The sequence below is a fragment of the Aquarana catesbeiana genome, linkage group LG02 (assembly GCF_042186555.1).
Source record: "Aquarana catesbeiana isolate 2022-GZ linkage group LG02, ASM4218655v1, whole genome shotgun sequence".
Classification (NCBI taxonomy): Eukaryota; Metazoa; Chordata; class Amphibia; order Anura; family Ranidae; genus Aquarana; species Aquarana catesbeiana.
In genome coordinates this window covers 633,310,662-633,324,496 of record NC_133325.1, presented here as the reverse complement: position 1 = coordinate 633,324,496, position 13,835 = coordinate 633,310,662, and positions in this window count along the sequence as shown.

Here is a 13,835-nt window from a genome sequence, read left to right as displayed (position 1 = left end):
AATTAGCTTTGAAAAGATTGTTTATATGCGATGTTAGTTTAATCCCTAGATAAGGGAGAGCATCTGGTGTCCAAGAGAAGTCAAAGTTATTCGAGATGAGTGTGAGAGAGTTATTAGGAACTGTTATATTTAAAGCCATGGATTTAGTCATGTTTCCCTCTAAACCTGAAATCGCAGTGAATTCTTTCAGCGTCTTATAAATCATAGGTGTAGAGATTAATGGGGACGTAATATACAGAAGGAGGTCATCGGTATAGAGTGCACATTTGTGCTCCTGGTCCCCACACATCACCCCCTTTATGTCAGGATTCGATCTGATCGCTATGGCCAGCGTTTCAATGGCCATAGCGAATAGGAGGGGGGAGAGAGGGCATCCCTGTCTGGTACCCCTGTTGATATTAAAAGATGATGAGTATCTGCCCATCAGTCTTACTTGTGCTGAAGGATTAGAGTAGAGTGAATTGATTAAGTTCAGAAAATGAGTGCCAAAACCCCATCTCCATAGGATACCAGACAGGTAAGCCCAGTCCACCGAATCAAAGGCTTTGTTTAAATCAATCGATAGAAGAAAGCCTTTCTGGGGAGGTCCCCCATCCCACTGCGACCACAGAAGTGAGATAATATCTATGGAGCATCGGATCTGGTCAGGGCCCTGTCTTCCAGGGATAGATCCCACCTGATCCCCATGTATATATAGTGGTATGAAGTTCGCTATTCTATTTGCTAATATCTTAGTCATAATTTTGATGTCATTGTTTATTAGCGAGATGGATTGATAATTGCCCACCTCACTGGGGTCCTTGCCCGGTTTTGGTATAACTGAAATGTATGCTGAGTTGAGGTCAGCATCAAGAAGAGAACCCTCCCGAAGTGTATTAAAGAGTTTCATCAGATGGGGAGCTAGAGAGGCGCCGAACTTCTTATAGTAACCATTTGAAAAGCCGTCAGGACCTGGCGATGAGCCTACCTTTAATGATTTAATTGTGTCTAATATTTCTCGATTAGAGAAGGGAGCCTCCAGGAGGTCCCTGTGTTCGGGTGACAAAGTAGGTAGTGTAAGTGAGTCCAAGAAAGTATGCTGCAAGCTTTGAGTGGGGGAGAATTTCGGTTTGTAAAGTTCTGAGTAGAATTTATGGAAAGCTGTCATGATCTTTTCGGGATTCTGGGTCAGGTCCCCCGAGGACACCTTAATTTTCGGAAACGCCAAAGAGCGGGTTTTGGGGCTCAGTTTGACTGCCAGTTTAGATCCTATTTTGTCCTTTTGGGAATAAAGTTTAGCCCCCGTCCACCTAAGGTGCTTCTCGGCTGCTGTGTTCAGTTGAAGGTTTAGGAGGGTTCTTACCTTATCCAAGTTTACCAAAGATTCAGGTGAGGGGTTTTGTTTATGGGCCTTCGAAGCTTTATGATATTCCCCTGTCAGTCTGATTGTGTCTGTTCTGTGTTCTGCTTTAAGTTTGGAGGACATTTGGATCAATTTCCCTCTAATTACTGACTTGTGGGCCACCCAAACTGTTACCGGGGAGACCTCACCGGTCACATTAATTTGGAAGTATTCTTTGATGGCCTCTTCTAGTAAGGAGCATTGCACTGGGTCACTCAGTAGGGATTCCTGCAAGCGCCAGCGAGGTGGGCCCCCCGTGCCCCCGACCTCTGTATGAGAAGTGTTACCATCGAATGGTCTGACAAGGGGGTATCTACTATCTTAGATCTCCTGATTAGAGGAATTGTGGCTGTGCGTGTGAAAATGTGGTCTATCCTGGCGTAGGAATTATGCGGTGCCGAGAAGTGGGTATAATCTTTCTGACGTGGGTTAGTTTCTCTCCATATATCAATCAGTCCCTCCTCATGAAGCAACCTCGCAATTTTAACGCTCTGTTTGGAGGGGCGTCTAGAAGTCAGCTTATCCCCAGTGGACTTATCAACAGAACAGTCAAATGCCGTGTTCGAGTCTCCCCCAACAATGATCTTGCCTCGCAGGTGGGGTTTTAATTTGTGTAGGAGTGTTTTGAAAAAGTTTTTTTGTCCCCTATTAGGAGAGTAGTAGGAAACAAACGTGTAGAGTTCCCCGTCTATATGGCCAGACACCAGAATATATCGGCCTTGAGGGTCACTTATTACTTCTGATTGTGAGATATTGATGTGTTTGGCGAAGCAAATAGCTACCCCTTTTGTTTTATTTTCTCCGGAAGCTAAAAAAAATTGTGGAAAGCGTTAGTGGAGAAAGGAAGGCCTATATGTAGAGGGGAAATGGGTCTCCTGTATGAGAAGAACATCTGCGTGCATGGTGTGGTACAATTGGAATAATTTCCTACGTTTGACGGGGGAATTGAGACCCTGTGTGTTATGAGATATTATGTTAAGGGAGAGGGAAGGACCATGAGAGTCAGCCATGAACCAGAGGAGGTGCCTCTACAAAGATAATTTTGGACTTACCCCTCTCGGGCAGAGATATCAAGTCAAGCAGCCAAGCGAAACTTTGAACCCAATAACGCGGACCTGCGGAGGGAGGACACGAATCCGCCTGGAACCTTGGAGAGCTCAGATGAGCAAGGAGAAGTAAAGAGAAGGGAGGCAGAAAATAAGAGAAGAAGGGAGACAAAAACATTATGTTAGTCAGAGGTATATATAAGATAAACCAATACATTCCCTGATAACAATGAACCTTAAGGTCCTTGAACCCTTTCCCACCCCTGGGTTGAAGTGAACTCGCCACCTCAACCCCTTAAACCTGAGAGGACCAGAAACCCCTACTATGGGGATCTGGAAAGGAAACCAAGTGCACCTACTGTGTACCTGGAATCTGCTGGAGGCGTGCTGGGTCCACCACAGCCCCGACGCCTAAAATATAAACTTATAACTAAAGGCCCAATGGAGGCCTATGCTGAGTAATGCCCTGAACGACCCAATAAAAGAGGGAGAGCAACTGAAAAATGTTTGAGTTACCCAGTGTGAAAAGTCTTGCCCATTCGGCGCCCCAATCCCCAGTTCATAAGGCTGGGAACCTGGGAGAGCCGACTGGCGTAAAGCTAGATGAGATCCCGAGTTCTGAGCTTAAAGTCAGAGGAGACTGGATCCCAAGTGATTCACCCCTCACGCCGCCTGCGAAGTGACCCTCGCCAGTCGCGTGAAGGGGGAAACAGAAACCACAGGAGAGCTGAGGATCAAAAGATATGAAAAATAGAAATAAAAATAAACCCTCTTAGAACTCCCATAACCTGTGTAAGAGTCCCTTAATGTGTGAAACTACGTATCCTACCCTAGAGCATCTAGGTGCGCTAGAGAGGTATAAATGTATAACCTAGAATTTTATATAATGAATGAGAACTGGATGAGACTGTAGGGGGGGTACTGCCCCCACCCCTTCCCCCCGTCAATGTCCGATCCCCGTGGGTGTAGGTAACTTCCCGTTCGATGTGAACATGGACTAAATCACCCTCTTAGATATAGCTGTTGAAGATCACGATTCAAAGAGGTCCCACTAGTGAGAGGCGAGTCCCGGAAGTCCTAAGGGACATCTGTGACCAGACTGAGGGGAATAATGGACAGTCTCCAGATAGTAGAAAAGGTGATGAGCACAACCAGAGAATCATGTCGGAGCATTTTCTTTGGATCGCTTGTGGCTTGATTGAATCCAGGTAGGTTGCAGCGGACTAGCTGGTGGAGGCCTTTTAGAGGATGATGCAGATCCCTTGTTTGACTTGGAGCTGGGGGGTTCCTGCAGAATTAGGCCCAGGTGTAGGAACAGGCGTTCCCCTTCCGCGAATGAGGAGAAGGCATAGCTCTTATTTCTGTAGTTGAAGTTCAAACGGAGAGGAAAGGACCACCTATAAGTAATTTCTTTTTCCATCAGAATCTGCAGAAGCGGTTTCAGGGCACGCCTCTTCTGTACTGTGTATGGCGATAAGTCCACAAATACCTGAATTTTATGGCCCAGTAGCATTAGATTGTCAGATAGCCTAGATTTTTTCATGATTTCTTCCTTCACCGAATAAAAATGTGGTTTCACTATGATGTCTCTAGGGAGATCATCTGAGCGGGGGGTTGTAGAGCTCTGTGTGCCCTATCTAATTCCATACGGTGTTCAGGAATACCTGGGATGAGAGTCTGAATCAGGGATTTTACAGCAGCGTGTACGTCCTTTTCAGACTCAGGGAGCCCCCTGAGTCTAAAGTTATAACGTCTGGACCTGTTCTCAAGGTCATCGATTTTTGCTAATGCCGCTTCTAGCTGGTCCTGGACATCTTGAATTCTGTCTGAATTCTGGTTAATCCTTGCAACTGATTGATCAGCTTTCCTTTCTATTGTGTCCATTCTCAATCCTATTTGCTGCAGGTCAGCATGGATGGATGAAGTAATTTGGGCTGCGTTTGCGGCTAAGCTTTTGGAGAGCAGAAGAGAGAATGCTGTCATCATGGAGGGGAAATCATTTGGAGATAGGATGGCAGCCATTTCCTCACTCACTGACAGAAGCATGCCTGTGTGTGGGTCAAGCATGGGTGTGGAGGGGAGACCGTCATGCAGTCTGTTTAGCAGGGACTCTGTGGAGGCAGGGGAGGCAGCCCATTCCCGGGGAGGAGAGGAGATACCTGGTGACTGTGGAGGTGGCAGGTCCTGATCTGCAATGGATGCCCCAGTATTATCCGCGCCGTGTAGGCCTCTGGCCGCCATCTTGGCATAGCTGAGGGGAGCGGCCGCCGCTGTCACCCGTTCACTCAGGTTCCTCCTCGCTTGTGCCGTGGACATCAGATGGATCCCTGATGTCTCCCCTACCCGATCCACCCGGTGACAGGATCGTAGGTGCGTTTAGCGGGCTCCAGCGGCCGTCAAAGGGCTGTGGTGGAGCGGAGCTCTAGAGGGCAGCGGCCATCTTGCGAGCTACTGCGCATGCGCCTAGGGCGTAAATTTTTTATTTCACTCCTCACTACCTATCACAGTTTTGAAGGCCATACAATGCCAAGATGGCAAAAAAACCCCCAAATGACCCCATTTTGGAAAGTAGACACCCCAAGCTATTTGCATAGGGGCATGTTGAGTCCATGGAATATTTTATATTTTGACACAAGTTGCGGGAAAATTACAATCTTTTTTTTTGCACAAAGTTGTCACTAAATGATATATTGCTGTAACATGCCATGGGCATATGTGGAATTACACCCCAAAATACATTCTGCTGCTTCTCCTGATTACGGGGATACCACATGTGTGGGACTTTTTGGGAGCCTAGCCGCGTACGAAGCCCCGAAACCAAGCACCGCCTTCAGGTTTTCTAAGGGCGTAAATTTTTGATTTCACTCCTCACTACCTATCAGAGTTTTGAAGGTTATAAAATGCCAAGATGGCACAACCCCCCCCCCCAAATGACCCCATTTTGGAAAGTAGAGACCCCAAGCTATTTGCTGAGAGGCATGTTGAGTCCATGGAATATTTTATATTTTGCCACAACTTGCAGGAAAATGACAAACTTTTTTTTTTTTTTGCACAAAAAAAAACCAAATGACCCCATTTTGGAAAGTAGACACCCCAAGCTATTTGCTGAGGGGCATGTTGAGTCCATGGAATATTTTATATTTTGACACAAGTTGCGGGAAAATTACAATCTTTTTTTTTGCACAAAGTTGTCACTAAATGATATATTGCTGTAACATACCATGGGCATATGTGGAATTACACCCCAAAATACATTCTGCTGCTTCTCCTGAGTACGGAGATACCACATGTGTGGGACTTTTTGGGAGCCTAGCCGCGTACGAAGCCCCGAAACCAAGCACCGCCTTCAGGATTTCTAAGGGCATAAATTTTTGATTTCACTCCTCACTACCTATCACAGTTTTGAAGGCCATACAATGCCAAGATGGCAAAAAAACCCCCAAATGACCCCATTTTGGAAAGTAGACACCCCAAGCTATTTGCTGAGAGGCATGTTGAGTCCATGGAATATTTTATATTTTGACACAAGTTGCGGGAAAGTGACAAACTTTATTTATTTATTTATTTGCACAAAGTTGTCACTAAATTATATATTGCTCAAACATGCCATGGGCATATATGGAATTACACCCCAAAATACATTCTGATACCACATGTGTGGGACTTTTTGGGAGCCTAGCTGTATACGGGGCCCTGAAAACCAATCACCGCCTTCAGGCTTTCTAAGGGCGTAAATTTTTAATTTCACTCTTCACTGCCTATCACAGTTTCGGAGGCCATGGAATGCCCAGGAACAAACCCCCCCCAAATGACCCCATTTTGGAAAGTAGACACCCCAAGCAATTTGACGAGATGCATGGTGAGTATTTTGCAGCTCTCATTTGTTTTTGAAAATGAAGAAAGACAAGAAATCTTTTTTTTTCTTTTTTCAATTTTCAAAACTTTGTGACAAAAAGTGAGGTCTGCAAAATACTCACTATACCTCTCAGCAAATAGCTTGGGGTGTCTACTTTTACAAAAAGCACGCCTAGAATATGACCTTTTTCTCACCAACTCCGCTGATAAATCAATTCATAGAACTAAACATACTTTCTATGCGAAGTCTAACAAACATGGTACATTATTAGCCAAGGCTTTAAAATCCATTAATAAATCTTTCAAACCTATAAAACTTAAATTGGCTAATAATAAATATTCTAGTAATCCACAAAAAATTGTACAAAAATTCAAATCTCATCTAAAAGATTTTATACTGAAACAAATACATTTAGCACTAATGAGGCAGATTCCTTTTTCTCACAAATAAATATCCCACAATTGACTGAATCTCAAAAAGCGCAACTAGAAAACCACATTACAGTCAATGATGTTACAGAAGCCATTAAAGAATTAAAAATAAATAAGAGACCGAGTCCTGACAGATATTCAGCATTGTATTATCGAAGTTATAGTGATATAATTTCTCCTATACTTGCAGAAGCATTTAATGACCTCTTAAATAATAAATCATTCCAACAAGAATCGTTAATGGCTATTATCTGTATGATTCCGAAGCCACAATCAGATGACACCCTCAGCACAAACTATCGCCCTATATCTATGATAAACATTCATATTAAGATATTAGCAAAAATCTTAGCTGCTCAGCTAAAAAAGATTATTGGTACTCTTATCCATTGTGATCAGGTTGGCTTTATGCCTTCGCGTCAGGCAGGTGACAATATACGCAGAGCAGTCCTGTTGGCCCACATTGCTAAAACGCGCAATATTCCTGCTTGTTTTCTCTCCCTTGCTATCAAAAGAGCCTTTGACTCTATTTCCTGGCAATATATGCAATATACATTACAGAAAGGGGGATTTGGTCCAAACTACACAAATTGGATTTTTGCACTCTATAATAAACCAAAAGCATACGTCAAATATGCCGGTTATAAATCTGATGCTTTTGGTATTAAAAGAGGTACTAGACAGGGATGTCCACTCTCTCCTTTACTTTTTGCCATTCTTATAGAACCACTAGCACAAAAAATTAAAAATGAACCTACAATTACTGGAATTGAAATAGCAGGTTATCATCACAAACTTTGTCTATTTGCTGATGATATTCTCCTATTTCTTTCATCACCGCAAGTGCCTGGCCCTAATTTTGTGCCAACTCTTAATAATTTTGCTGCAATTTCAGGCCTTTACATTAACCCTAAAAAATTTCTAGCTCTAAATATATCCCTCTCAAATTTGGAATTATCTTCTGCAAAAATTGGTCTCCCATTTACATGGACTGACAGATCAATCCCATACCTTGGTATACAACTTACATCATTATTATCTGATTTATTTTCAGCCAACTATCCTCAGGCATTGAAATACATATCAAATATGATTGATTCCTGGTCCCACCTCCCAATCTCATAGTTTGGTAGAATAAATGCCATTAAAATGACATTGTTACCTAAACTACTTTATTTGTTTAGAGTTTTACCAATTCCGATTCCAGCACATTATCTGAGAGTTATACAAAGGAAAACAATGTCATTCATCTGGGGATCTTCCAAACCACGGATTTAGCAAAATACACTTTATCTTCTTAAAACAAATGGGGGTTTAGGATGTCTTAATTTTGCATACTATTATAGGGCAGCACATATAGCAAGTATTACTAAATATCATGCACATCATGAAGTCCCACTTTGGGTATGTATTGAAGCTGCTGAATGTGATCCTATTTCAATCTCCAACTTACTCTGGATGTCTTCAAAAGATCTTAAAAAGTTACGAAACCTGGTTACCAAACATTTTATTTCCCTCTGGGATAGATTTAAATTTAAAAATCAATTACAATCCCTGCATAATCCTTTACTCTCTTTTTTCAAAAATCCTGCTTTTTACCCTGCATGGGTATCTCCCAAATCCTTCAAAGAATGGACATCTAGAGATGTAATTTACATGCACAAATTTGTAAATTCTTCATCATTTATTCCTTTTCTGAATTTAAGTGAATTTAAGTGAAATGTATAATACATCACAATCGGAGTTGTTTAGTTGTTTAGATACCTCCAAATCAAAAACTTTTTCACACTGCTATTAAATACTGTAACATCTCTAACTCATTTGTCCACTTTTGAAGCTATCTGTAAGAATAACCCACATTCTAGAGTTACTTTTTCTGTACTATATTCACATTCACTGGTTCAAACCAATCATAATGAACCACAATATATACAGAAATGGGAAAAAGACTTGAAACGAAAATTAGATAGCTCTGAATGGAATCAAATATGGCGCTTGAAGCGAGTTATAAAGTGTTAACAAGATGGTACCTAGTACCAGCTAGGGTGGCAAAATATGTACCAAATTATTCTGCACAGTGTTTTAGGGGATGCTCTGAATTGGGAACGTTCTTTCACATTTGGTGTTTGTGTCCAAAAGCTCAAATATATTGGAAGGAAATTTTTAATATTGCATCTAAATTATTTGATAAGATAATTCCTTTCGATCCCGCAATAGCACTAATTAACCTGAAACCTGAAAATATAACACATGCTCAATTTAAATTTCTAATGCAACTCTTTACAGCGGCTAAACAAACAAAAATCTTCTAATCTAATCGTAAAGGAAGCATTAGTTAAAATGAATAATACTATGACCCATGCCAAAATGATAGCTATATGTTTCCTTAAATAGTAGTAATGGATCATGGTCTCACCTTGCGGACTTTTCCACTCTTCCTTTTTTTCTTCACTTCCTTCCTTTCTTCTTCCTTTTATTTTTTATGGTATAGTCTGTGCAGTGCTGTACCCTACGCTAATACTCAACTAGTGTATGGTAGCGTTCAAAACATTCACCAATGCAAAGACCAGGATTGTCAGGACAGGAGGGACAACAATAGCGGTTGTCACGCCTATATCCGCGCTTTCTGCAGACACAACATTTTCTTTGGGGGGCTCGTTGAGTAGGGGTACGCGGGAGGACATAAGGAAAATGCCTCTCATGCAGCCGGCTTACTGCATTTGGTTGGGGAAGGTGAGGTGGAGCACCGTCTGGAAACAGAAGGGCTTTGACGATCACTTCCTGGAATGTAAGGAAGGCTCCAGTCCGTGCTGAAGCTCTGTATAGCACATGAGCATTCAGCAAAGCCAATTGAAATAAGTATACAGACACTTTTTATACCAGCGTCTGGCCTTACGGGCAACTAGGTACGGCGCCAACAACTGGTCATTGAGGTCCACCCATAGGCATGCCCACGGGGTGTGCCAGGTGTGCCTGGGCCTGGGCACACTCTAATCAACCAGAGTGTTATTGCTTTTTTTCTTGCGGAGCTGCGTGATTCTATTCCAGCATCTCTGCTAATGGAAACTCAGACACTGGAAAGGAGCAGCCAGTATCCTGCAGGGGGAGAAGAAGTGTTCCGCAGACCCCAGCCCTGGACAACTTTACTGAGAATTCAGCTTTTGCTGAGGAAGAAGCCACTGAAGAAGAGGGATTCTGGTAGTGAACTTGGTCCAGCCCTGCCCCCTCCCCCTTCAGAGTCTGGCCAGCAAACTGACAGATCACTCTACAGTGTGAAGGTGTCAGTGGAGAATTGTGGGACATCGGCGATGGATCAGAAATGGAAGCTCCATGATCTGCTGATGAGCATGTTGTTTATGTACAGACGGCCGACCAGGAACAGAACTTGCAAAAGACCAACCGCAAAGTCAGCCACAGTAAGAGAAACAACAACCTGAGGAACAGGAGGAGCAGGAGGAGCAGGAGGAGGGGGGATTCTGAGCATTCTTTGTGATTACACTGTGCGTTGTGTGTGATGATCGAGTGAGGGCCAGCATAAGACACAGTGAGAGAGAATAGTGTGTCCCCTCCACGTGTCCTTCCTTTCACCCTTCCACACTGTCTGTCCTCCTTATATTAGTCTGCCCCTCTCCTGTAATCCTGCCCAGGTACCCCCCCTGTAATACTGCCCAGGTACCCCCCTGTAATACTGCCCAGGTACCCCCCTGTAATACTGCCCAGGTACCCCCCTGTAATACTGCCCAGGTACCCCCCTGTAATACTGCCCAGGTACCCCCTCCTGTAATCCTGCCTAGGTACCCCCTCCTGTAATACTGCCTAGGTACCCCCCTCCTGTCACACTGCCCAGGTACCCCCCTCCTGTAATACAGCCCAGGTACCCCCTCCTGTAATACTGCCCAGGTACCCCCTCCTGTAATACTGCCCAGGTACCCCCTCCTGTAATACTGCCCAGGTACCCCCCTCCTGTCACACTGCCCGCCTCCTATCACAATTATAGATCCCCCTCTCCAATTACAATGCCAAGGTGCCATCTGTGTCATAGCAAAGAATCACCCCAGTTCCTGTGTCCCATCCTTGGTGTATGCAGTGCGTTCAGCTCATACTGCACACTGGAACAGAGATCACCTTGCTAATCCTTCTGGCACCCAAATCGAGAAGAGCAAATGTTTTACACAGAACAGTGCACAGTGTACATATAGTAAGTCTTTACTGTACTGTAAAAAAAATATCTATCTATCTATCTATCTATCTATCTATCTATCTATCTATCTATCTATCTATCTATCTATCTATCTATCTATCTATCTATATATATATATATATATATATATATATATATATAAAAGCAGAAATGCAATATCTTTACAATTTTTGTGAGACAACTTTGTGATCAGGGATGTGCACCTGTTGTTTATTCGTAGTCCAGCAAAAGGCATGACATTTTGTTTGAGCTGCCCTTCACCATTGACATGCAGGAATATGTAGGGGCTCGTTCACATGTGCATTTGAGAGGTGGTGAGGAGGCGTTGTATCACCTCCACACTGTTGCTTTAACTGCACGCAGTTTTGGAGAGCTTGCAGAGCACTGGCATTCATTTGAATTTGTCACTGTCAGTGGGTACTACACCTACTAAAAGCAACAGAGGGTGTAATTGAACCTGCGGCATGTAAATGTGGAAAAAAAATAAATAAAAAAAGTGTGTGTGTATATAGATAGATAGATAGATAGATAGATAGATAGATAGATAGATAGATAGATATAGATATAGATATAGATATATGGATATAAAAATATATGTACGCACACACACGCATGTGTGTTTAAGCTTTGGTTTAGGGTGCACACCCTAATGCAACAGGCTGCGCACACCTATGGGTCCACCCCTCCCATATTGAGGTTATAATCATGGACACAGAGGGGTTTCTCCACAACACCAGTCGCCATAGTAATTTGGACCGTCGTGTCTGCATGAAGGGAGGTAAGAACGAAAACATTCTTATTATCCCTCCACTTCATAGCGAGCAAATTATTACACTGCAAGCAGGCTCTCTCCCCCAGTCTAAGACAGGAATCTACAAGCCGCTGGGCAAAGCCCTGGTGATTAGGTCGCACGGTGCCACATGCTCCAATCTGCTGATCAAAAAGGTGACTAAAAAGTGGCACGCTTGTGTAATAATTGTCCACATATAAGTGGTACCCCTTTCCGAATAAGGGTGACACCAAGTCCCACACAATCTTGCCAGTGCTTCCTATGTAGTCAGGGCAGTTTGTCGGCTCTACATGACTATCTTTTCCCTCGTAAACCACAAAACTACATGTATAGCCTGTGGCCCTGTCACAGAGCTTATACATCTTGACCCCGTATCTGGCATGCTTGCTGGGAAGGTACTATTTGAATGACAAGCGGCCAGAAAACTTAATCAGGGACTCATCAACGCAGACAACTTGATGGGGAGTAAACAAGTCTGAAAAATGCTGGTTGAAGTGGTTTACGAGGGGCCGAATTTTGTAGAGCCGATCGTACCCAGGGTCTCCATGAGGACGACAGAGTTCATTGTTGTTGAAGGGCATGAACTGCAAAATCTGCTCGTATCGTGCCCTGGCCATGGAAGCAGAGAACACGGGCATATGGTGAATTGGGTCAGTGGACCAATATGACCGCAACTCACTTTTTGGTTATGCCCATGAGGAGGGAAAGGCCCAGAAAGATCTTAAATTCAGAAATTGTAATTGGTTTCCAATCTCTGGCAAGGGAGGACTGGGGAATAGTGGCGATGTGTTGACCAGCCTACAAATTGCTTTGTTCCACAATAGTTCTATAGAGATCTTCGTGAAAAACAGCAAATAAAAATCAAGTGGTGTAAAATTAACTGTTTCCACCTGAATGCCGGGTTGGCCAGTGAATGGGGGAAGTATGGGTGCTGCAGAAATGGTGGGTTCCCAATTCTGATTGGCGAATGCACCAGGGAGGGCACTATGGGCACGACTGGCTTGTGTTCATCTTCTTGGTGGCAGCGGGACACTACTTGTGCTTGCCACCTCGCCAGCTTGAACTGCACTTATGGGACTCGCCACGTCACCAAGTGTTACTGCAGTGCTGGATGTATGACCAGGGTGTACTAGGTCGCTGGTGCTTGCCAGTTCAAAAGAAGGAATAGCAGCGCTAGTACTTCTCTGCTCCATATGAGAGCCCTGCGGCTCTTGCACCTCAACAGCAGAAGAGGAAGTTCGGGGTCTGGTACGCCTGACCTTGGCAGGGACCACAACTCCGTCATCAGAGATATCTGTCATGGAGCCGCTGCTGTCTACAGGATCATATTCTGAGCCTGAATCTGACAGATGAGTGACTTCCTCTTCACTATCTGTCATGCTCAGAAACGTGTAGGCCTCTTCACTAGTGTACCTTCGATTTGCCATTTTGGGCTCTAAATGTAGTGGTACACTAGTGAGACTCACAGGTAAAAAAGCTCCTGACTGTTAGTGACTGATTCAAAACGCTGCCAAAAAACTGTTAGCGATCGCAGGGATCAGGCCTGACTCTGTGAATGCTGCAGTTATATTTTCAGTGTTTTTTAATTGACAGTGATCGATCGATACTGCACTTGGGTGGGCTGGGCAGGGCTGGCCTGGCTGGCAAAACGCAGGTGCTAGCAGATTCCTGGGCTGATCCCCCTAACACTGCATTTTTGGGGACCCTAAACTGCTGGGGACGCTAGTATAGATCTGATCGGATCAGATATTGATCCGTTCAGATACTATACCACTAAGGGAGGTGTATGCTGCGTGCGTGGGTGTTAGCAGTACTGGAACTAACCTGACGCTGCCTGGGGCGACGCAGACCCTATCTGACCTTAAAAACTTAACTTATATCACCGCCGGGCGATTAGGGGGTTAAACCTTTATTAGGTAATAAACGGCGGGTGCCCTGAAACTATAATAAACAAACTAACTAACCAGCGTCACCCGTAACACTTATACAGTGATCACTGGTGAAAGGGTTAACTAGGGGGCAATCAGGGGGTTAAAACCTTTATTAGGTAGTATATAGGGGTCTTTGATGCTATAAAACGCTGACGGCGAACCTATATACTTACCTCCCTAACTAGCGTCACCTGTGACA